Here is a 25,715-nt window from a genome sequence, read left to right as displayed (position 1 = left end):
AATACAAAATCTACATACAAAAGCCATAGCGTTTCTATATACAAATAATGCACTGTCTAAAAGGGAAATTAAGAAAACAATACCATTTACAACAGCAACAACAACAACACATATTCAGGTGTAAATTTTATTAAGGAGGTGAAAGACTTCTATACTGAAAACGACAGAACATTGTTGAAATAAATTGAAGAAAATACAAAGAAATAGAATGATATCGCATGTTCATGGATTGGAAGAATATTGTTAAGATGTCCATGTTGGCTAGGAGTGGTGGCTCACGCCTGTAATCCCAGCACTTTGGGAGGCCAGGGCAGATTGCTTGAGCCCAGGAGTTCGAGACCAGCCTGGGCAGCATGGCAAAACCCCATCTCTACAAAAAATACAAAACATTAACTGGGCATGGTGGTGTGCAAGTGTAGTCCCAGCTACTTGGGAGGTTGTGGTGGAAGAATCGTCTGAGCCCAGGAAGTCAAAGTTGCAGTGAGCCATGATCATGCCACTGCACTCCAGCCTGGGTGACAAAGTGAGGCCCTGTCTCAAAAAACAACAACAAAATGAAACATGCCCACTGCAATCTCTAACGTAAGGAAAAGGATATATTTCTCAGAAAAAAATCCTACAATTTGTATGAAAACACAAAAGACATCAAGTAGCAAAAACAATTGAACAAAAAGAAAGAGAATGAAGCTGGAGATATTGCAATACCTGATTTCAAAATATAAAGCAATTGTAATCAAAACAGTACAGTAGTATGGTAGTGGCATACAAACAGACTCATTGGCCAATGGAACAGGATAGAAAGCCCAGAAATCCATGCATTTACAGTTCATTAATTTTTTACAAAGGTATCCAAAACATACAATGGGGAAAGGACAGTCTATTCAATAAATGGTACTGAGAAAACCAGTTATCTATGTGCAGAATAATGAAATTAGACCCTTTTCTCACATCATGCATATACCATGCACAAAATTCAACTCAAAATGGATTAAAGACTTAATCTGAAGACCTGAAACTATAAAATCACTTAAAAAAAACATAGGAGAAAAGTTCTGTGACACTGGTCTGGGCAAGGACCTTTTAGACATGACCCTGAACGCTCAAGCAACAAAAGCAAAAATAAACTAAAAGGATTGCAAAAAATTAATACTTCTACACAACAGAAGAAATAATTAACAAAGTGAAGATATAGCCAAAAGATTGAGAAAAAAATATTTGCATGCCATACATTTGATAAGGGGTTAATATCCAAAATATATAAGGAACTAAAACACCTGAATCATAGAAAACCAGCAACCCATTTAAAAAATGGACAAAGAACCTGAATAGGCACTTCTCAAAAGAAGACGTATAAATGGCCAACAGGTTCATTTAAAAAATGTTCAACATCATTGATCATTAGGGAAATGCAAATTAAAACCAAAGTGAGATATCAATTCACACCTATTAGAATGGTTTCTATCAAAAAGATGAAAGATAACTTTTGGCAAGGATGTTTAGGGAGCAATTGTGCACTGTTGCTAAGAATGTAAATTAGTACAGCCATTATGAAGAACAGTATAGAGATTCATTAAAAAAAAAAAAAACTTAACATAGAACAATAATCCCACTTCTGGAAATGTATCCAAAGTAATTGAAATCAATATGTGAAAGGGATATTTGCACTCTCATGTTTATTGCAACATTATTCATAATAGCTAAGATACACAATCAACCTAAGTATCTATCAACAGATGAATGGATAAAGAAAATGCGATATATACCAAATACGATACTATCCAGCCTTAGGAAAAGAACAAAATTCTGTCATTTGGGGCAACATGGATGAATTTAGAGGACACTATGCTAAGTGGAATAAGCCAGACACAGAAAGACAGATACTGCATGATCTCACTTTTTTGTGGAATCTTAAAAATGTTGAATTTATAAAAGTATAGAGTAGAATGATGCTTACCAGAGGCTAGGGAGTGGGAGAGTGTGAGGAAGTGGGGAGTTGCTGCTTAAAGTATACACTGTTTCAGCTAGACAGGAGTAATACATTTTGAGATATATTGCACAGCAGAGTGACTATATTCAATAATAATATACTGTGTATTTCAAAACAACTAAGAATAAATTTCAAATGTATCACAAAAAAAGTCAAACAAATTGGATGGTGCATATGTTATCTAGTTTATTTTTGTTATTCCACACTGTATACATATATCAAAACATCACATTGTACTTAGTAAAGGTAGTACAATTATGATTTTTCCATTTAAAATAATATTAATAAAAAAGAAACAAGAGTATGTGACTCAGAAGAGTAAAGGATCAGTAGCATTTCCTAGAAACTGAATGGAAAGAACCACAATCCTTATTTTCAAGAAAGTGTTGAAGTACAGTCATGAGGAAATTTGGAAATTAATTATTGCTTAGCTAAACTTGTTTATATTGTATGAAATACCCCAAAGTCATCTGTTAGCTTTAAAAATAACTACCCATGTGTCTTTGAATATAAGATACAAATCTATACATTTTTAACTTTTTTCTTTGTAATGCACACAAGACCCAAAAGAAACAAAATGTATGTTTTTCCCAGACACTGAGGGTTTATATGGGTACAGATTCATTTGGTTACATAAAGAATGAACTGAGAGAGAGTCACAGTATTGAAAAGGGAACAGAAGAAAAAAGAAATACATACAAATACATGTCTATCACTTCTTTGGAAACTCTTTTCAGCACGAAATGTTTTTTTTCTTTTTCCTACACACCCATAAAGATAAGGTAAAAGGCTAACACTTCTTTATATCTTGAAAGGACTAAAGGCCACATTGAGGCGAGGAATTGGCTAATTGTGAGATAAACTTGGGGCAGACACTGGAGGCACAGTCCTGAACAAGGTATTGGTAAAAGTGGAACCTGCAATTCTCCGGGTGTGCAAACACCTCAACCAACCTCAAAATGTTAGCTTACATAGGCTTGGGGCTGGCTATGCCATATTCTGTTACACCCTTTTTCTGATGAGCTTATCCAGTCACATGATTTCAATACCATTTATAGAATGATCTCCCAATGTGTTCATTTCCAAAACTGGCATTCATTTTTCCAGCTACCTGCATGACCTTTTTGACTTAAGTGTCTAATAGAAATCTCTGATTATACATTATATGCCTTCCCCAACCCTCCACCCCAGGTGTCCCCCCTGCAAGCTCCCCAGATTTTAAAATATCACCTTTAACCCAGGTGCTCAAGGCCAAACCCCAGAACATAGGTTATTTTCCCCATCTCACATCCCTCATTTCCCATCCATGAGCAATTCTTATTGACTTGTCCAAAATCCATCTGGAACTTGTCTACCTCCCTTCATTTCCTCAGCTACCATCACATTTCAAGCCATGCTAGCCTCTCATCTGCACCAGCTACAATGTCTCTGCCTGGTCTCCACCTTCAACCCTCCCCCACACCCCTACATTCTTCAAAGTAGCCAGAGTTCTACTTTATATTCAATACTATAAACTTGACCCCCAACTTTGACCTTATATTTTTCAGCTCTTCTATTGAGGTAATTTGTTTTTCTTTGGTTCCACATCACTTTAATGGAAAAAATGATTCAATCAAAGAGAAAAAAAATAAAAATAAGTAAGTAGAGGTTTTGTAAGGGCAATATGCATGCCCAGTCCTGGCAACCACAGAAATGCATCTCCTGGCAATGGTGAAGCCAGCTTAAGTCTCAGTTTCCATTATCACTATTACTCAGAGTAAGCTTGCCAAAGAGATGCTCTGCCATGTCATCTTGCAAATACCCCATCTTGCTACCCAGAATCAAGAAATGTTAGCATTTGCATATTTAAAAAAGAAAACTTTTCATGTAAAATTAAAGACCTCATTAATTTAATCCCTACCCAATCCCATTCCCTTCACTTTTTCCCCAGAGACAACCACTAGGATGAATTCTAGACCATATTTTACACTTTACCATGCACATGCACCCACAGACACAAGGGCCTAAGACCACCCAGCCCACCCTCCCTACCCCATATATCCACATAGTTTAGAAAGAAAAGATTAATGTGTTTTACAGGGACTCACAGAATACCTTCCACCTCCATCCTTAGAGACCCTGAGCTGCATGCTGATGGAGTAGCCCTGGGTGTAGAGACTGCTGGACACCCTTTTTAAACTTGCATGGGGATTTGCCCTAGCTCGTAAAAGGTGAGAGTTTTGCAGGCACGCCTCAACTGGACACCTTCATTGCTTTGAGAACCAGATAACTTTATTGCCAACAATGGTAAAACTGAAAGAAAAAAACTGAAGAGAACATTCTGAAAGGGCAACATGCACGCCCCGCCTGGTGGCCCGACCCGGAAAAGGCACCTCGTGGCTGTGGGGCCTGTCTGGGCTCAGGTCTCTTTCTTGCTGTGACTCAGGGAGAGCTTGTTAAACAGGTTCTCAGCCAGGCCGGCTTCCGGGGCCCACATCTTTTCCAGGTTGCTCACATAGCCACCCAGCTCTTTGATGGTCTTGACCTGATGGTGTAGGTAGTGGCTCTCCAGGAAGTCGCACAGCTGGGCTCGCCCTTCTCCAGGGCCAGCTGGTGCAGCTCCAGGAGGCTGTAGTTGACGCTCTTCTCCAGGTGGAAGGCATAATCCATGGCCTCAAGCCCGCTCTCCCAGCCTTAGCGCTTTGGCTTCCTGATGTCATGAAGGCAGGTGAGGCCACTGAGCTGGTTCTGCAGCCTCATCAGTTCCTGCGCATGCTCCATCTTCTCGTCTGACTGGCGCAGGAGGTAGCGGCCAAAGTGCTCCAGGGCCATGTCGTCTCGTTCAAAGTAGAAAGCCATGGACAGGTACACATAGGAAGCATGGAGCTCCAGGTCGATGTGGCTGTTGACGGCGGCCTCGCAGTTGGTGTGGTAGTTGTAGCGCACCTGCGACAGCGGGGCAGTGGTCACCGCAGGCAGCGCGGACGGCGAACACATAGGCAAAGGCAGTAGTGCAGGCAGCGGCAGCGGTGGCGAGGAATGGTAGATGGTGAATGGCGGGTGTGTGACCGAACCGGAAGTGGGCAGTGCAGACTGTTAGGAGGGAAGGGGGATGCTTCGGGGCTGGTTGGTTTGAATGAGGAACAGACTCCCGGGGCGAGATGTGGGGCTCCAGCATCGAGTTCCATGAGTTCCACCTGAAATCTTGGCGACTGGACTTTAACCTGACCTTTTTACCTATAAAGTATTTTTAAAGTTATTTATGAATATAAGTGCAACCACTTTGAGTGAATCACCTGGTTGATTTCTTAAACTTATTACAGTATTGTCAAAATGTGATTGTTTTGTCAAATGTACTGCTTTTTGTGATGTCATTAGTTATACTTAATATCACAAAGCTTTATTTGAATGGCACATATCCTCAGTGAATTCAGCATCCATATTAATAACACTTCCCATAACCTCCTTACTCACTGCCTAGACCTTATTAACTTTAGCAACCTTCATTTTTCTCTTTCTACTCATGGTCAAGTTCCCACTTCTCTGGCAGCAGAGCACCCCCTCCAAAATATCAAACAGTGAGCTTTTCCACCTTTCCATGTTTCTCACTCTTTGAACTTGTTCTTCATTCCTTTTTCTCTCTAGTATCTTAATCTTTCAGCAGCATCCTAGAAACACTTTTTTTTCAAGTCATCCTGCCTGGACCCCCAAATGGACAATTCCAAGATCTCTTCCCTGACACGCTAGATTTACTCACCCCTTTCACCTAGATTGCAAATTTCCTCTTCTTGGGTAAGTACAGACTTAAAAGCCTTGGGTGAATTCTTAGAGAAAGCACAACACCTTCAACTTCCTTTACTTCCATTGCCACTCAGTAAGCCTTTTTAAATTTAATCCTTCTCTTAGGTTCTGTGAAATGAGTCATATTAGCATTGTGAATTTAGGCATTTTTTTTTTTTTTTTTTTTTTTTTTTTTTTTTTTTTGAGACGGAGTCTCGCTCTGTCGCCCAGGCTGGAGTGCAGTGGCCGGATCTCAGCTCACTGCAAGCTCCGCCTCCTGGGTTTACGCCATTCTCCTGCCTCAGCCTCCCAAGTAGCTGGGACTACAGGTGCCGCCACCTCGCCCGGCTAGTTTTTTGTATTTTTAGTAGAGACGGGGTTTCACCGTGTTAGCTAGGATGGAGGCAATTCTTGGTCTATATTTTCAGCATACTGCTACTTCATTAAAGGTATGTAGATACAGAACAAATGCAATAAGCGTTTTTTATTCCCTTCTTAGGAAGGAAGAGAGACATTGGATTCTGTGTCAAATAGACCTCAGCTGGAAGCTTGACTTCACCTATTTTAAGTTGTGTGAACTTGCATTAGTGTTTTACTCCTAGGAAGAATAGTACCAATAATGAGTTTTAAGTAATAAATTAGATGATGCATTAAACATGAGGCTTATACAGCACTTAGTTTAATGATTGCAATCCATGTGTGATAGCTATTATTTTTAAAAGTAGGCTGTCCCTGAGAAAGTTGTCTAATCATTATATAAATGCTCACCTTAGTTTTTTAAGTTTAGACTCTATGTTATAATTCTAAAAAGGCAAATATAATACCTTTATTTTCTTTCCTCTTACTCTGTCCTTTTTTTATTTTCAGCTAATCGCTAAAATCTCCTTTATGTTATTTCTGGTGGAAGTGTTAGAAAATGCAATCCTAAAATATGAATAGCTTTTGCAATCAATAAATCCCAAAGATTAGTCTGACAAAGTGACAAACTTCAAAAAGTAGCTTATAAAAAGGATAAACTTATATAGACATTTCTTATATTGTTGTCCTGAATTGTTATTTAGTTCTGAGTGTGTCTATCTTGTTTCTCTGCCAAAATTGTAAACTTCTTAAGGTCAGGATCCTTAGATTATGTCTGTTTGTTTCTATTGCAGATCTTTCTCTTCTATAGGCTTAATAAGGATGATGTCAGAAGTATATCTTATTTTAAATTGTTTTATTTTATTTTAATATAGTAGTATAGTAGTAGATACTGTTTTAAATTATTTAAAGAACAGTATTTCTAACTTTAGTCTATTGAATTCAGATCCACTAAATGCTGGTACTGGCATTCTGTACTTTATTTTGAAAAATTTGATAGTTCACAAAGCTGAATTTGTTTTTATTTGAGGAAATGAAGGAATCAAATATGCAATGTATAGTGGATTTGAGTGATCTTTTAGAAGTTTGTTACTTCCCTGTGGACACCAGAAATAAAGTCTGATTGAGAAGGTAAAATTAAAATCACACGTAACTACCAACTGCTCACATGGCAAAGAACTGGAGAAGAAGGATGCATAATGATTATTTTAAACAAATACTTAATTCATTTGGCAAGCTAGAGCTTACAAGGGCCCAAACCTAAGTTATGAATTTGAAAGACAATAAATAATTGTAAATTTTTCTTCTCTGGTGTTTACATAGTTGGGCTGATACCTTCCTACCCTTACCCTGAAGGGGGCCAGCCCCTCCACACCTGTGGGCATTTCTCGTCAGATGGAACGAGAGACTTGAGAAAAGAAAGAGACACAGAGACAAAGTATAGAGAAAGAAAAGTGGGCCCAGGGAGCCAGTGCTCAGCATATGGAGGACCCGCGCCGGCACCAGTCTCTGAGTTCCCTCAGTATTTATTGATCATTATCTTTAACATCTCAGAGAGGGGGATGTGGCAGGACAATAGGGTAATAGTGGGGAGAGGGTCAGCAGGAAAACACGTGAACAAAGATCTCTGTGTCATAAATAAGTTTAACGAAAGGTGCTGTGCCTTGATGTGCGTGTATACAAACATCTCCACAAACATTTCCGTGCATTAAAGAGCAGCACTGCCGCTAGCACGTCTCACCTCCTGCCCTAAGGCGGTTTTCTCCTATCTCAGTAAATAGAACATACAATCGGGTTTTACAACGAGACATTCCATTGCCCAGAGAGGAGCAGGAAACAGATGCCTTCCTCTATCTCAACTGCAAAGAGGCCTTCCTCTTTTACTAGTCCTCCTCAGCAGAGAACCTTTACGGGTGTCGGCCTGGGGGACAGTCAGGTCTTTCCCTTCCCACGAGGCCATATTTCATACTATCACATGGGGAGAAACCTTGGACAACACCTGGCTTTCCTAGGCAAAGGTCCCTGCCGCCTTCCACAGTGTTTGTGTCCCTGGGTACTTGAGATTAGAGAATGGTGAGGACTTTTAACAAGCATACTGCCTTCAAGCACTTGTTTAACAAAGCACATCCTGCATAGCCCTAAATCCATTAAATCTTGAGTAAACACAGCACATGTCTCTGCAAGCACAGGGTTGGGGGTAGGGTTACAGATTAACAGCATCTCAAGGCAGATGAATTTTTCTTAGTACAGAACAAAATGGAATCTCTTATGTCTACTTCTTTCTACATAGACACAGTAACAGTCTGATCTCTCTTTTCCCCACATTACCCTACCCTGCTACATGTCTACAATAATATTCATTCTTACCTTCATTTATCAAATTTGTTTATTATATGAGAATTAGGCTGGTATCTCCTAGCATTTATTGAATAATCAAACCTATCACTTCCACCTTTGATGGGGGTATTGTGTTCTCATAAGGAACTCTTCAACTTCCACATATATACATGGGGACTGGCTCCTGAAAAGTAATAGAAATAAAGCTCTTTTCATTGTATTAAATGATTGAACCCCTTATTTTCTCTGGCTAATTATCTATTTTAGGGTGGAAAGAAATCAGGTTTCACTGTGCCTCTCTGATGTACAATAGACATGTGCTTGGTATACAGTTAGATCACAATTGCCCTTAAGGAGTGATTTTAAGTCCTATATATTTATGCCACTCAACAACTTGTGACACTGTGGTTCAATAGATTATTACAGTATTATGGAGTGTACTATCAGCTTTAGGGCGATGGCTGGCCTAAAGTAGAGGATTATATGGACATACACAACTAAAGGAAATTTTAGCAGAGAAAATTTGCTACAGCCTACTCTAACCTATTTTCAACACCCAAACATATACTTATTTAAAGCAATTTTAATATGAATATGGTGAATCTAGTTAGCAATGTTTAATAATTACAGTGTTTGTTTTCACTAGGATTGTTATGAATACAAAATGCTTTTCCCTCAAATTGTTAGAAAGGCTGAGATATGATACTTTATTTCTTTAGTGGGATGTAATGTTATTCCAAAAGTTAAGTGCTGTGTTCCTGGACCAAAAAAAAAAAAAAAAAGGAATCAGCAAAGTAAATTATTAAGAATCTCACAGATTTCACTTTTTGTTAAATTATAAACTACAGAATTGGCTACTTCATTATCTTTCAATTACTTCCTGTGTTGTCAACTTCTTCGTGATGCAAATATTTGTTGAATGATGTTGTAAATTTTTCTTACTTAAAGGCATAGTTTTTATTATACACACTAAAGATTCCGTAGTTACTCTAATGATAGAATGAAAAGAGGTCAATATCCTCAATCTCTGTTTAAATGATCAGAGATTAGGAGTGCATGGCAGGGGTATCACTGCCCATGGAATCCAATTCCATTTGGTTTCTGGCTTTTACATCCTTCCAGAGCTGAATTTATCACCACATCTGCTACACAACTGACAAAGCTGTGGATACTATGTCAGGCCAAGATAGAAAATCAGACTATAACTACTTCAAGAAACATGAAGGCATATATTTATGTTTCCTTTATTAGAGGCCCCAGTGCAAGTGTTCCTACCCTCGTTTCAGTGGTTGGAGCCCAAGGTTTCAAAGTGAATATTTCTTTGTTCATAAAATTGCTGAATGTCAGTATGGAAATAAGACACGATTATCAAAGTGTCACTTCAGCATGAGGGAAAAAAAGACACACAATTAGAAGACTTTAACTCTAGACCTCACTCTTAACCTTAGATAACACAGTTATTTGAAGTTTTCTCAGCTATAAAATGGAAATAATATTTTTTAAATCTTTATGCCGTTAGCATCAAAAAGAAAAAATAATTATGCAAAGATGAATGGGCTTTGAAAACTTTAAGAGGCTACACAAATAAAATTATATATCAGGCTCTCCTCCTTTGCTTTCTATAAACTATAGATTGGAGGTCACACTGTTTTCTGAAGTCTCACTGGTATTAAAAATCCAAATAGGCCGGGCGCGGTGGCTCAAGCCTGTAATCCCAGCACTTTGGGAGGCTGAGGCGGGCGGATCACGAGGTCAGGAGATCGAGACCATCCTGGCTAACACGGTGAACCCTTGTCTCTACTAAAAATACAAAAAATTAGTCGGGCGTGGCGGCGGGCGCCTGTAGTCCCAGCTACTCGGGAGGCTGAGGCAGGAGAATGGCGTGAACCCAGGAGGTGGAGCTTGCAGTGAGCCGAGATTGCGCCACTGCACTCCAGCCTGGGCGACAGAGCGAGACTCCATCTCAAAAAAAAAAAAATCCAAATAGATTAAACGCTGCTCCTGTTTGCCTGTATGACAACTGATACCAATGTGGGTAATTACAATGTTGAGAAACTCACATAATTTCTCCAAGAAAGCATATTTTACTGGGATTTGCCATTCCTAATAAACAAAAGAGGGCTTACTATTGACTCTGATTTTGCAAACATATTTCTTCATGTTAAGCAATAGCTAAGATTGAGTGTGATTAAGTTGGAGGCTATCACACTGGATTAATGTGATCAAAATGTTTCTTTTTCACCATGGCTTCTTTCCTTTCTGTGTCTGTTACACCATTCTTTATTACATCTCTTCCTCCTTCTCTTCCATAAATCTACTGGCACACCCTGTTTTATTTTGCTTCACTTTATTGTGCTTTGCAGACATTGTGTTTTATACAAATTGACTGTGGCAAACCTGCATTGAGCACGTCTCTTGGCACCATTTTTCCAATAGCATGTGCTCACTTCCTGTCTGTCATATTTTGACATTTCTCACAGTATTTCAAACCTTTTTATTATTATTAGATTTGTTATGGTGATCTGTGATCAGTGATCTTTTATATTACTATTGTAATTGTTTTGCGACACCATGAACCATGTCCATATAAGATGCGAACTTAATCAATACATGTTGTGTCTGTTCTGACTGCTCCACTAATTAACCATTCCCCCATCTCTCTCCCTCTCATAGGGCCTCCCTATTTTCTGAGATACATATTGAAATTAGGCCAATTAATAACCCCACAATGGCCTCTAAGTATTCAAGTGAAAAGAAGAGTCACATGTCTCTCACTTTAAATAAAAAGTTAAGATATTATTAAGCTTAGCGGGGAAGGCAAGTCAAAAGCTGATATAGTCCAAAAGCTAGGTCTCTTGTGCCAAACAGTTAGCCAAGTTGTGAATTCAAAGGAAAGGTACTTGAAGGAAATTAAAAGTGCTACTCTAGTGAATACAGCAATGATAAGAAAGTGAAACAGCCTTATTGCTGATATGCAGAAAGTTTGAGTGGTCTCAATAGAATATCAAAACCAGCCACAATGTGCTCTTAAGCCAAAGCCTAATCCAGAGCAAGGTCCTAAATCTCATCAATTTTGTGAAGAGAGAGAGGTAAGAAAGCCTCAGAAGGAAAGTTGGAAGCTAGCAGAGGTTGATGTCTGAGGTTTAAGGAAGAAGCCGTCTTTATAAGTGCAAGATGAGGCAGCAAGTGCTGATGCAGAAGCTGCAGCAAATTATCCGAAGATTTAACTAAGATAACTGATGAAGACAGTTATAGTAAACAACAGATTTACAATACAGATAAAACAGCCTTATACTGGAAAAAGATGTCATCTATGACATATCTAGAGAGAAGAAGTTAATGCTTGACTTCAAAGCTTCAATGGACAGACTACTTCTGTTGTGAGGAGCTAATGTAGCTGACGACTTTAAGTGGAAGCCAGTGCTCATTTACTATTCCAAAACTCCTAGGCCCCTTAAGAATTATGTGAAATATAACCTCCCAGTGCTCTATAAATAGAATAACAAAGCCTGGGTAGTAGCACATCTGTTCACTGACTATTTTAAGCCCACTGTTGAGCTCTAGTACTCAGAAAAACAGATTTCTTTCAGAATATTACTGCTTGTTGACAGTATACCAGGTCACCCAGAGCTCTCTGATGGAGATGTACAAGTAGGTTAATGTTGTTTTTATGCCTACTAACACACCATCCATTCTGCACCCTGTGAATCAAGGAGCAATTTTGACTTATTATTTGTCTTATTATTTAAGAAATGTGTTTTGTAAGGCCATAGCTGCAATAGAAAGTGATTCCTCTGATAGAACTGGGCAAAGAAGATTGAAAACTTTCTGGAAATAATTTACCATTATAGCTGTCATTAAGAACATTCATGATTCCTGGGAGAAGGTCAAAATATTATTAATAGGAGTATGAGAGAAGGTGATCCCAGCCTTTATGGATGACTTTGAGGGGTTCAAGACTTCAGTGGAGAAGTTACTGCAGATGTGGTAGAAATGGCAAGAGAACCAGAAGTGGAGCCTGAAGATGTGACTGAATTACTACAATCTCATGATAAAACTTGAATGGATAAGGAGAGTTGCTTCTTATGGATGAGCAAAGAAAGTGGTTTCTTGAGATTGAATTTACTCCTGGTGAAGCTGTGAACATCGTTGAAATGACCAAAAAAAAAAAAAAGATTTAGAATATTACAGAAACGTAGTTAACAAAACAGTGGCAGGATTCGAAAAGATTTACTTAAATTTTGAAAGAAGTTATATTGTGGGTAAAATGCTATCAAATAGTATCACATGCTACAGAGAAATCTTTTGTGAAAGGAAGAGTCCATTGATATGACAAGCTTCATTGTTGCCCTATTTTAAGAAACTACCATAGCCAATCCCCCAACCTTCAGCAACCACCACCCTGATTGATCAACAGCAATCAACATCGAGGCAAGACCTCTCGCCACCAGCAAGATTACAAGTTGCTGAAAGACCAAATGATTGTTAGCATTTTTTGGCAACAAATTATTTTTAAATAAAGTATATACATTTTAAATATAATGCTATTACACGCTTAAGAGACTACAGTATAGTGTAAACATAACTTTTATATGCACTAGGAAATCAAAAAGTTTATGTGACTTGCTTTATTGTGATATTTGTTTTATTGTGGTGGTCTGCAACCAAACATGCAATATCTCCAAGGTATGCCTTTATGTTGAGTATCAATTGTGTGATGCCCATGGCATTGGGCAATTGTATAAAGTCATCCTTTAATACTCACAAAAGTTTATTTGAGTTTGATAGTATGGTTTCCTTTTTACAGATGAGAAGATATGCACCAGGAAGTGCCAGGTTACATAACCAAAATGTGGAAAAGCAGGTATTCATGTACATGATTTCTGATCCTAATATATTGCTATTTTTATAAAGCATGCATATTAATCAACGAATTTTTATAATAGAGAAAAACCTAGCTCATTGATTTTTCTTTCAGTGACATGGAAGACTTCAATATCCTTTTTTGTTTGTCTAGGACATCATAGCTCTTCCAACGAACCAGTGTCCACTGAGGCATCTCAAACTGCAGGTTGGCTTACCTGCTTTGTTAATTTACAGGATAAGTTCATTAATCTATTTACTCAAATATTTGAGTTTCTATTATATTTTAAATGCTGTGATGCATATTAAGACACAATGAGATAAAGGAGATAATTAACACACTCACTGGCACATATAATGTTAAAAGTAAATGACACATAGCCTTTGCTTTGTATGTGATTATAATAGAAATGATTAAAAGACATGTATTATAGTATTGGAAATGATGTGATACATTCTATTTATCAGGAAGAAGTGAGCTAGAACTTTTTGTGAAGGAGAGACCATTTCTATCAGGGACAGCTTTGCACTGGTTATAAAAGGAGATAAGGATAGAAGGGGTTTTGATTTTTAAAATTTGAGAGAAATGCTATAGAACATTAACAAATCTGATAATTTATAGAAGCTTCTCTTCCTCAGTTATTAATAATTCATTCAGTAAATACTTTTTGAGCATCTACTTTGTGCTCTGCACTTTCTAGGTACTGGGATTTCAGAGGCTAATTAAATAGACTAAGTCTTGGTTTTCATAGAACATTTAGCTTAGAAAAGAAGAGGGAGCGGCCAGGCGTAGTGGCTCACGCCTGTAATCTCAGCACTTTGGGAGGCTGAGGCAGGCAGATTTCTTACACTCAGGAGTTCAAGACCAGCTTGGGCAACATGGTGAAACCCTGTCTCTAAGGAAAGTAGCCAGGCATGGTGGTGCATGCCTGTAGTCCCAGCTACTTGGGAGGCTGAGGTGGGAGGATTGCTTGAACCTGGGAGGTCAAGGCTGTAGTGACCTGAGATTGCACCCCTGCACTCCAGCCTAGGTGACAGAGTGAGACCCTGCTGAGAGAAAAAAAAAAGAAAAGAAGAGGGGAAATAAATACACATAAAACATCTCATAGAGATAAATGTAATATAAAAAATAAAACAGGATGTAGTAGGGTTCTCCAAAGAAACAGAACCAATAGAAGATAGATAGGGAGGGAGGGAGGGAGATAGATACATAGACAGATTTATTATACGAATTGGCTCATCATGTCATTCTGGAGGCCAAGAACTGCCAACTGCAAGCCTGAACACCAGAAAGGCCAGTGGTCTAAGTCCCAGTCTGAGTCCAAAGGCCCAGGAACCTGGAGCTCTGAAGTCCTACGGCAAGATAAGATGGATGTCCCAGCTCAAACAGAATTCACTGTTCCTCCCCCATTTTGTTCTATTTGGGACATCAATGGATTGGATGATGCCCATCCATATTGGTAAGGGTGATCTTTACTCAGTCTACCAATTCAAATGCTAATCTCTTCCAGAAACCCCTTCACAGATACATCCAGGAATAATGTTTTACCAACTATTTGAGCACTTCCTAGCCCAGTCAAGTTGACACATAAAATTAACCATCACACAGGATAAGGCTGTAGAGAGTGGTGGATGGTGATAATCTGGGTAAAGTGGTCAGAGAGGGACTCTCTGAAAGTGACGTCTGAAAGATTACTGAATAAAGTTAACCAAATGAACATTTAGGAATGGAATACTGCAGGCAGAAGAAAGAGCAAAATTCAAAGGCTCTCAAATGAGATATTTCTCATTCTTGATGGGAACTTAAGTTTTTATTCTAAATGTTCTGGAGGGCCTTCTGAGGATTGTAATAGAGGATGAAGTCTACCTTAAAATTATGTGTGTGTGTGTATATACATGTATATGTATATATATAAATAATATGGATATGCATGTAATGTGGATATATATACACAATGGGGATACATATATAATATGGATATATATAATGTGGATATATAAATATATATTTATATTTTTATATAATATATTTTTATAAATATATATTATAAATATATATATTTATATTAATATAATGTATCTATATATAAAATATATTATAAATATAATTTATATTAATATATTTCTATATATTATATTAATATAATATATTTTATATATAAATATATTATAAATACATCTTTATATGATATATATTTCTATTTATAAAATATATAAATATGTATTTATGTATTTTTCACATTTTTATATATCCACATTTTATATATATATATAGTGGATAAAGAGCAAACAAAGCCTGTTTCACCCTTTCATCTTCATGAAAACCTACCTTTGGTTGACTTTCTAGTTCTGTGTCCCATGAAACCTGACACAAGTGGAATACCAGCATTGTTACTAGACAACTTTATATTGTTAAACATGACTTCTTACTGGCAAACTGCATCTGGACCAGAAGGATTGTAATATGACACTTGAGTGTGATGAATTTTGTAACTGGTTATGTCTATTTCCAGGATCCTGGAATGCTGCTCTCAAGTATTGGTACAAGAGATACTGACCCCTATGGAGCATTGGACTTCTAAGACAGGATTACCTCCACATTCTCCTACGTGATCCTACCACTTCATAGTAGAATTTGTACTTTGAGGACAAAGAAAACTAGCTAGCCCTATACTACTACAAACACTCTCATATAAAAGACACACCTAACACAGCCCTTCTGGCATATTGTGTTTCCTACCCTATATCCTTCTAGGTGGATCTAAGGTCAAGTATGGTCAATTGCTTTCTGCAAGACAAACTGACTATTTGAGCCTGTGGAGTATCTCTGGTGGGTACTGCATATAGTAAATACAAAATAGCTTATAGTAACATATATAAAAGGCATCAAACCCAATTTTGAATCTTGTAGACTGCTTATTAAAAGATATAAAATCTAAAGTATGAATAGAAGCAAATTACACAAAGGAGTTGTAAAAGAAGTTGTCAGTTTAAGAGATGTAGGTGTGAGATTAAACAGAGTAAATGGGATGAGGAAGACAAACATGTTGAGTATTACTTAAAACACAAGTAATGTCTGCCTCATATAAAATTTAGAAGTGACAAATGGACTATGAAATACAGAGATAGGCATGCTCAGGCTGACTTTTTGTCAGATATGTCTCCTGTTCAAAGAAATCGAACATTGAATATATAAAGGTGAACACTGCTGTATGAAACACAAGACTTTGATGAAAAAACCACAGAAACCAGATAACATTGATCCAGAAGGTATAATATTGACCCCTCTGGTGTATAAATAAGGGAATTTCCTAGATTTTGAAAACATCAAATCATTTCTCTAGAATATTAGATTAAATTTTTCAATAGAAAGCAACTGAAAAAAAAATTAGTTTCCTTGTCTGAAAATACAAAATCTTACTAAAATTAATCATAAAATTGGCCTTGGTGGGGAGAGAAATGAAACAGGATCACATGGCCAGAGTGAAGTCCTAACAATAGGGAAGATCACAGAGGTAAGAAAAAATGTGTTGAATAGAGTCTGGAATGCAGGAGTATGTATATGTGGCTGTGTGGTAGTGTGTGTGTGTGTGTGTTTTTGTGTGTGTGTGTGTATGTGTAGGTAAGTTTGGTAAGTTTAGATGAGCCTGGAAGATTAACAAGAGTGTGAATTTCACCAGATCTTCATGTTACAAAAATATGCTCAAGGAGAAGACTATTTTGGAAACCATTACAGAAATACAATAAGATATAGTGGTGACACGAACTTCAAGTTATGGTGGTGGGTTTTGAGGGAAATTCTGGGACTTGGCTTACAAAATTACATTGAAAAGACCTAGTTCTTCAGGCATATGATGCTTTCGGGCAAGCTTCACTACAAACAAAATATTTTCACATAAACAGATATACGTTCCCTCTTGCTAGGATGAAATATATAAATATACTTCCATTTACAGATGGATTCCTTCATTATGGGAGACAGAAATACACTTCAAATCTGTGTTACAAACTTCTCACGCAAACAATTTACTTTCCTCAGAGAGTTTTACCTGTTATTTTGAAAATATAAAGAAATTGCTTGATATCTTCAATTTATGAGTGAATTTTACATTTCTACTCATGAAATGCAAAGATCAACTGCACTTGAACAGATATATGAAGATATTGAGGTTGCTTTGTAGCTTTGTTTATACAGGCCTATTTTGCAAACTAGGTTTGTCAAGGACTTGAAGTTCCCTGCTATTCTGTATCTGTGTTATATGATATGAAAATAGTCATTTGTGGTAAATGTTTATGAATATAGTAAAAATCTTTATATATACTCCATCTGGAAGTATAAAACTAAAACTAAAGTTTAACTGATAATTTTGTTAAGTAATTTTCAGTCTGGTTTTATTTATTTTTATTTATTACTATTATTTTGCTTTATTTTTGAGACAGTCTTGTTCTGTCACCCAGGCTGGAGTGTAGTGGCTCGATATTGGCTCACTGCAACCTCCACTTCCTGGGTTCAAGCAATTCTTGTGACTCAGCCTTCTGAGTAGCTGGAATTATAGGCACAAGCCACCACACCCGACTAATTGTTTTGTATTTTTAGTAGAGATGGGGTTTCACTATGTTGGCCAAACTGGTCTTGAACTCCTGACCTCAAGTAATCCACCCACCTCGGCCTCCCAAAGTGCTGGGATTACAGGCCTGAGCCACCGTGCCCAGCCTCAGTCTGGTTTTAGAACCTTAAAAAGGGAAATAACAATTTCTTTGTTAAGTGGGCCAACATTGAGGAGTTGATGTCAGCAACATGGCAGACGAGGAGGTCCGAATGTTGACCTCCCCAGAAAAATAATGATTAAACAACTACTTACTGGCAAAAACAGCTCTGGGAGAGTTCTAGAATACAAGGAAAAAGCTGCAGCAACCAAATGGAGCACAAAATCTTAAGATGACAGCATAAAAATGTATAGGAAGCATTTTCCAATATCACCGCCTCCCCCAGTCTGGCACAGGTTGAAGCCAAGAGGAATTCCACTGGCCATGATAGTTCCCCATGGGAGAAAAGGAGAGGCTCTCTCGCTACTGAGGACCCTTTTAGTCATCACCAATGCTGACTCCAGCTGATGGAGCTGCACAGAGTTCATACTGCTCAGAGAAGGACCCATTTTTGTCTATCAACTCTGCACTAGCATTCCAACATACATCCCCAGGTACTTTCACCTCTGCCCCTCGCATGCCCATGCCCCAGACTCCAGCATCACCAATGTTCCACTGAGGCCTGTGCCCCAGAAACCAGCACCACTTGCTGCCACAGTTGTGCCTGCATCCCAGACCCTGGCACCACCACTGTTCTATGCATGCCCATACCTTGGGCCCCACTGCCACAGCCACTCTTTATGTGCCTACTTCCCAGACCAGCATTACCACTGTGTACACTCACACCCTGGACCCTAGCTCTAAGATGGACACCCTCAGTGGTGACTCCCCCTATGGTGGAAAATAGGACACCAGAAACCCTCACTGTTACTGCAGACACATACAGCCTTGACCACCAAGATTCCTGTACTCTTCACTAATGTCCTCAGCTGATGGACCTTCCTAGGTTTTATGCTGCTGCACCAAGACCAGGGGGCAGAACCACTGCACCTCACCTGGCTAGCAGCCTCACACCCACCCATAGATGAAGGTCTTTCCCCCGCTGAAATCAAAAAAGAATATCCCTAAAAAGTTTCATCAGTATGAACACTTAAAACATGCAGAAATATTGTTGGAAGTGGGAACATGAAAGGAGTTACTATATTGCTAGAAGTTCTTGATCAATGGATGACAGTTAATGCTTTGGATTTCTACAAGCAGATCAGAATTCTATGCTGAAGCAAGCTGTTCAGTCTTGTCTTCAGGTCTAATATCTGAGTATCATAGAGCAGGTGGTACATATTAGTACCACCTGGATTATTAACATAATAATCCAGTCAAAGTTTTTATTCCAAAATACATTGACTATTTGATGACCTAGCTTTAGGATTATATTGACCATGAAACTTTTTTTCTTCTAATATTGGTGTCCTATTTTCCAAGAATTTTATATCTGTGGCCAAGACTACTAAGTGTCTGTTCAAAGTTTATGCCCATATTTCTTACTAGCACTTTGGTTCTGTGGTGTAACCACAAGAAAAGTCCCATGGCAACATCTTCTTCAAGTGAAGGATGGTTCTCAGGGTGACTTCGGACCAGTTGAGTTCTTTCTCCTTTCTCATTTGTAGTTCTGAAAAATAACTGTAGACGGTGCTGGGAATGCAACATCTTCAGATAGGGCTCTGTTCCAGTGGCCCTAGAAACAGGATGTCCTTCAATACTTCAGCCCAGTGATTATTCCATCTCTGAGGTATAAAACCCAGGTCAAGCTGCTTTCTGGGGTCCCTCTGCTGTGGTGAAAGTGGAGTACATGCAGACAAAACTCCATCTACCACAGGCAGCTTTCCTGAGCCTTAGGGGGCTGGCTCACGGTGAATCCTAGGCTTTTATGGTCCCTTGCTGCCTATCTGTAAGGAATAAACCCTCTTCTGTAACTCATTGTGTGCATGGACATTCTGTCTCACTGAACTCAGACAAGTTGGTAACCAGTGCACAGTGAATCTACTTCATGGTAAGTACCTTATTTTATTTGTTCAAGAGTTCAATTTAACTGATAGGCAAGCATTGGCACCACTTCAAGAATTCATTGAGAAACTCTAATTGAAAGACAGATAAATGTTTCTTCTAGAACAGTTACTCTCTTGCTTCATCTACAGCTAGAGTTAGCTCAATGCTAATCTGTTATCAACTAGTGTTGTCATTTGAGTTGTGTCTCGCTAAAATTTGTATATTGAACTCCTATATCCCCAGAACCTCAGAATGTGGTCTTATTTGGAAATAGGGTCATTGCAGATGTAATCAAGTTAAGATGTGGTCACTAGGGTAGACCCTAATTCAGCCTGGTATCCTTACAAAAAGGAGACATTTGGACAGAAAGACATACACCTGGGGAGAAGTCCACATAAACATCAAGGCAGAGATCAAGATGATGCATCTTCAAGTCAAAGGGAGTGGCCTAAAACAGATCCCTCCCTCATAGAACTCTAAAGGAACAAAACGTAGCAAAACTTTGATTTTGGACTTCTAGCCTCTAAAACTGTGAGATAATAAATTTATGTTGTTCTAAACCATCCAGATTGTGTTACTTTGTTGTAGTAACCCTTAGGAAACAAATACAATTAATTATACAAAGTTAGAGAAAACAGGATACAAAGAAACCCATTATCTGTGCCTACTGATAAAAATGTTTCCATTGGTAGTTTGGCTTCAGAGCAAGAACTTAAAAACATAGCTAATTTTGACATATTCCGTGGCCTGTTAATGTCATGAAGTTATACTTGGTTGTAATATATGATGACTACATGTAGTTTATTAGTTTAGATATTGCTCCTTTGCTGAATAAATTGATTGAGTCTATTTCAGGTGACAGCATAATTGATAATGAGAATTTCCACCAAATGATTAGCAGGTTTCCAAATCAAACTTTCTAACAACACGATCACATAATCAGATAGGTTTAATTCTACTTCAATTTTACAAATAAAAAAGGCATTTTAGATTTCCTTAATATTAAGAATATTTGCATCATTTTGTATTTTATTTTCAAGTTTGTATGCCAGTGATTTTACGGATAAGATGGATGGATAGATCGCTTTTGTTTTGTATGGATTTGACAAAATCCATGATTATTATTTTAATCATCATAAGACATGTGATATGGGAGCAACCAAAGTTTTTTTTTTCTAAAATTCCCTTTTATGTTTTAGTCTGTATTTGGAATCTTATCCACACATAAAGGTTGTTAGGAGGTTATACGTGTACATTAGAAATAATTTCTTTTTAAGGATTCTAAGGATTATCTTATAGATTTTTATTTTACAATGCTTTATTCAAATTAATTTTAACACATGAAGATTTTAGTTAAGGAAAAAAAAATCTTCCAAGAGTCATCGCAAACTGTATTAGGTCATTCTTGCATTGCTATAAATAAATACCTGAGATTGGGTAATTTATCAAGGAAAGTGGTTTAATTGGCTCACCGTTCTTCAGGCTGCATAGGGAGCATAACATCAGCATCTGCTTAGCTTCTAGAGAGGCCTCAGGGAGCTTTTACTCATGGTGGAAGGTGAAACAGGAGGAGCAGGCTCTTCACATGGTGAAAGCAGGAGCAAGAGAGAGAGTTGGGTACGGGAGGTGCCACACACTTTTAAACAACCAGATCTCACACAAACTCAGAGTGAGAGTTCACTTTATCACCGAGGGGATTGCCCAAGCTATTCATGAGAGATTTGCCCTCATGATCCAAACACCTCCAGCCAGGCCCCAATTCCAACCTTGGCCATTATATTTCAACATAATATTTGAATGGGGACAAATATCCTAACTATATCCCAAACATGGGTCTCAAAGCCACTATCTTTATTCATGGTATAGTGTGGGGATGCACAGACTTTATCCCAATAAGAATAGTGTATTATCTGATTCTTGCATTCATTGCTATAAAGAAATACCTGAGACTGGGTAGTTTATAAAGAAAAGATGTTTAATCGACTCATGGTTCTGCAGGCTGTAAGGAAGCATAGCAGCTTCTGTTGGGCTTCCAGGGAGGCCTCAGGAAACTTAACATCATGGGGGAAGGTGAAGGGGCATCAAGGTGTCTCACATGGTGGGAGTAGGAAAAAGAGAGAGAGAGGGAGGTGCTACACACTTTTAAACAACCAGATCTCATGAAAACTCATTTACTCTCAGGAGAACAGTACCAAGGGGGATGGTGCTAAACCATTCATGAGAAACTGCTGCCATGGTCTGTTCACCTCCCACTAGACCCTACCTCCAAAACTGGAGATTACAATTTGACATGATATTTGGGCAGGGACACAGATCCAAACCGTATCTTTCCACCCCTTGCTTCTCCTATATTTCATGTCCTTCTCACGTTGCCAAATACAACCATGCCTTCCCAATAGTACCCCAAAGTCATTTTTTCTTTTGTTTTTGAGACAGGTTCTCACTCTGTCATTCAGTCTGGAGTGCAGTGATGCAATCTTGGCTCACTGCAACCTCTGTTTCCCAGGCTCAAGCAATTCTCTAGCCTCAGCCTCCTTAGCTGGGACTGCAGGCGTGAGCTGCCGCACCTGGCTAATTTTGTATTCTTTGTAGAAACAGTGTTTTGCCATGTTACCCAGGCTGGTCTCAAATTCATGAGCTCAAAGCAATCCACCTGCCTCAGCCTCCCAATGTGCTGGGATTACAGGCACAAGCCACCTTGCCTGGCTCGTCCCTGAAAGTCTTAGCTCATTCCAGTATTAACTCAAAATTCCAAAGTCCACAGTCTCATCTGAGGCAAGGCCAGTCCCTTCCACCTATGAGTCTGTAAAATCAAACACAACTTAGTAACTTCCAAGATGCAATGGAGGTATAGACATTGGGTAAATACCCCCATTCCAAAAGGGATAAATTGGCCAAAAGAAAGGGACTAAAGGCCCCAGGTAAGTTGAAACCCAGCAGGGAAGTTATTAAATCTTAAAATTCCAAAATATAATAATCTCCTTTGGCTCAGTGTTCCACATCCAGGGCCCACCGATACAAGCGTGGACTCTCAAGGCCTTGAGCAGCTCCAACCCTGTGGCTTTACAGGGTTCAGCACCTGTGGCTGCTTTCAAGGTCTGACATTTAACACATGCTGCTTTTCCAGGCTGAGGGTGCAAGCTGCTGGTGGATCTACCATTCTGGGGTCTGAAGGACAGTGACCCTCTAATCACAGCTCCACTAGGCAGTGCCCAAGTGGGAACTCTGTGTGGGAGCTCCAACTCCACATTTCTCCACTGCATTGCTCTAGTAGAGGTTCTCCATGAAGCATGGAAATCCAGGCTTCTCCACACATCCCCTGAAATCTACAGGGAGGCTCCCAAACCTCAACTCTTATAGTCTATGCCTTCATAGGCTTAACACTACATGGAACCCACCAAGGCTTATACCTTGTACCCTTTGAAGCAGCATATTGAGCTGTACTCGTGTCCCTTTGAGCCATGGCTGGAGCTGGAGTGACCAGGATGCCAGGGGTAGCGTCCTGAGGCTGCACAAGGCAGTGGATCCCTTGACCTGGCCCATGAAACCATTCTTCCCTCCCAGGCCTCCAGGCCTGAAATAGGAGGAGCTGCTGTGAAGGTCTCTGAAATGTTTTTGAGGCCTTTTCCCCATTGTCTTGGCTATTAGCACCTGGCTCCTTTTTAGTTATGCAAATTTCTGCAGCCTGCTTGAATTCCTCCCTTGAAAATAGGCTTCTCTTTTCTACCACATGGCCAGACTGCAAATTTTCCAAACTTTTACATTCTGTTTCCCTTTTAAATATAAATTCCAATTTTCCATCATTTCTTTGCTCACACATATGAGTTTAGACTGTTAGAAGCAGCCAGAGCACCTCTTGAGTGCTTTGCTGCTTAGTAATTTCTTCTGCCAAAAACCCTAAATCATCACTCCCAAGTTCAAATTTTCACAGATTCCCTAGGGCAAGGGCACAATGCAGCCAGGTTCTTTGCTAAGGCACAAAAAATGACCTTTGCTCCAGTTCCTAGTAAGTTTCTCATCTCCATCTGAGACCTCATCAGCCTGGCCATCTTTGTCCTTATCACTATCAGCATTTGGGTCACAACCATTCAATGAGTCTCTAGTTAAGTTCCAAATTTTCACGTTATATTCCTGTCTTCTTCTGATCCCTCCAAACCCTTCCAACTTCTGCTCATTACCCAGTTCCAAAGCTGCTTCCACATTTTCAGGTATCCTTGTATCAATGCCACACTCCATGGTATCAATTTTCTGCATTAGTTTGTTCTCATATTGCTATGAAGAAATACCTGAGACTGGGTAGTTCATAAAGAAAAGACATTTAATTGGCTCACAGTTCTGCAGGCTATACAGGAAATGTGGCAGCTCCTGCTCAGCTTCTGGGAAGGCCTCAGGAAATTTTCAATCATGGCAGAAGGCAAAGAGGAAGCAAGCCATCTCACATGGCAGGAGCAGCAAGAGCAAGAGGGCAGAGGTGTTATGCACTGTTAAACAACCAGATCTCATGAGAACTCACTCTGTATCGCAAGGACAGTACCATGTGGGATGGTTTTAAACCATTAATAAGAAACCACCTCCATGATCTAATCACCTTCCACCAGGCCCCACCTCCAACATTGGGGATTACAATTCGACATGAGATTTGGGCAGAGACCACAGATCCAAAACATATCAGATAATTTAATAAAAAACATGGTAATAATTTACTATATACAATGTATAACACAGCAAAAGCATAGAGTGATACATATTCTTTAATGTGTCTTTTAATAAAAGAGGAATAAGTTAAATATCTTCTGTCATTCTGCTAATAAAATAATGGATTAAGCCCTCAGGGGCCTTCTTTGGTTTTAACTGTTTTTGTATCAAACCCAAATAGATTTGTTTCTATTGGGATAGAAAGGATTATCCCCTTTCGTAAGAAAACACCTCTTTTTTCATTTGCACCTGAGGACTTAGTCAACTCTGGCTGGCTGTTTAGAATGTATTGAGACAAAGAAATTATACAGGAAGACTTGTCAGACAAAAAAAAAAGCTTTAAATTCACCTGCATTCTGTATTTTATAGCTATGATTTTTACAGTTACTTACCTCTTTCTGTCTTTGATAAAGGTTATGTTTGATAATATTTTGTTATTTATTTTTATCTCACTAGACTGTTTAGAAATGCTTTTCGATAACACAATTTTAATAAATTCATAAATACATACAGGATTCTAAGGGAAATATTAATAAGACATTTCTTCTAATTTAGGCTGAAAACATACTTCATTATTTCTGAAGATAGAGTGAGATAATGACTTATGAAAGAAAGAGAAAAGCCTTATGTAAAACATTTCACAATTAATGTTTAAGCTATTCCAAAGCTGCCTCTTAGCCATTCTGTAGGGTTATGCTGATCACTTATAAACAAGAAAATTGGTTTCTAGATGCTACCTGGAATGTTACTGTCTCTCAATTTTATTTTTCTTTTTTTAAAGGCAATCTCACTCTGGTGTCCACGCTGGAATGCCATGACATGATCAAAACTCACTGTCGCCTCCAACTCCTGGCTCAAGCAATGCTGCCACCTTAGCCTCCTGAGTAGCTGTGACTACAGGCATGCACCTCCACAACCAACTAATATATATTCTGTTGATTTGGGGTGGAGAGTTCTGTAGATGTCTATTAGGTTCACTTGATGCAGAACTGAGTTCAAGTCCTGGATATCCTTGTTAACATTCTGTCCCATTTATCTGTCTCATATTGACAGTGGGGTGTTAAATTCTCCCATTATTATTGTG

The 25,715-nt window shown here is 38.7% G+C and overlaps 1 long non-coding RNA gene and 1 pseudogene across 1 annotated transcript; one reads left to right on the top strand and one right to left on the bottom strand.

The window, feature by feature from the left end:
* Positions 1 to 4,219: 4,219 nt before the first annotated feature.
* Positions 4,220 to 4,930, bottom strand: LOC105499029 (putative ferritin heavy polypeptide-like 19; annotated as a pseudogene).
* Positions 4,931 to 5,712: 782 nt separating this feature from the next.
* LOC105499030 (uncharacterized) lies at positions 5,713 to 16,137 on the top strand. The gene is made up of 3 exons (XR_011618174.1): positions 5,713 to 5,758; positions 13,248 to 13,304; positions 15,817 to 16,137. It is a non-coding gene; the product is annotated as an uncharacterized lncRNA (long non-coding RNA).
* The last annotated feature ends 9,578 nt before the right edge of the window (positions 16,138 to 25,715 follow it).

Source organism: Macaca nemestrina, chromosome X (genome assembly GCF_043159975.1).
Source record: "Macaca nemestrina isolate mMacNem1 chromosome X, mMacNem.hap1, whole genome shotgun sequence".
Lineage (NCBI taxonomy): Eukaryota > Metazoa > Chordata > Mammalia > Primates > Cercopithecidae > Macaca > Macaca nemestrina.
This window is presented reverse-complemented; position numbering and strand designations above follow the sequence as displayed.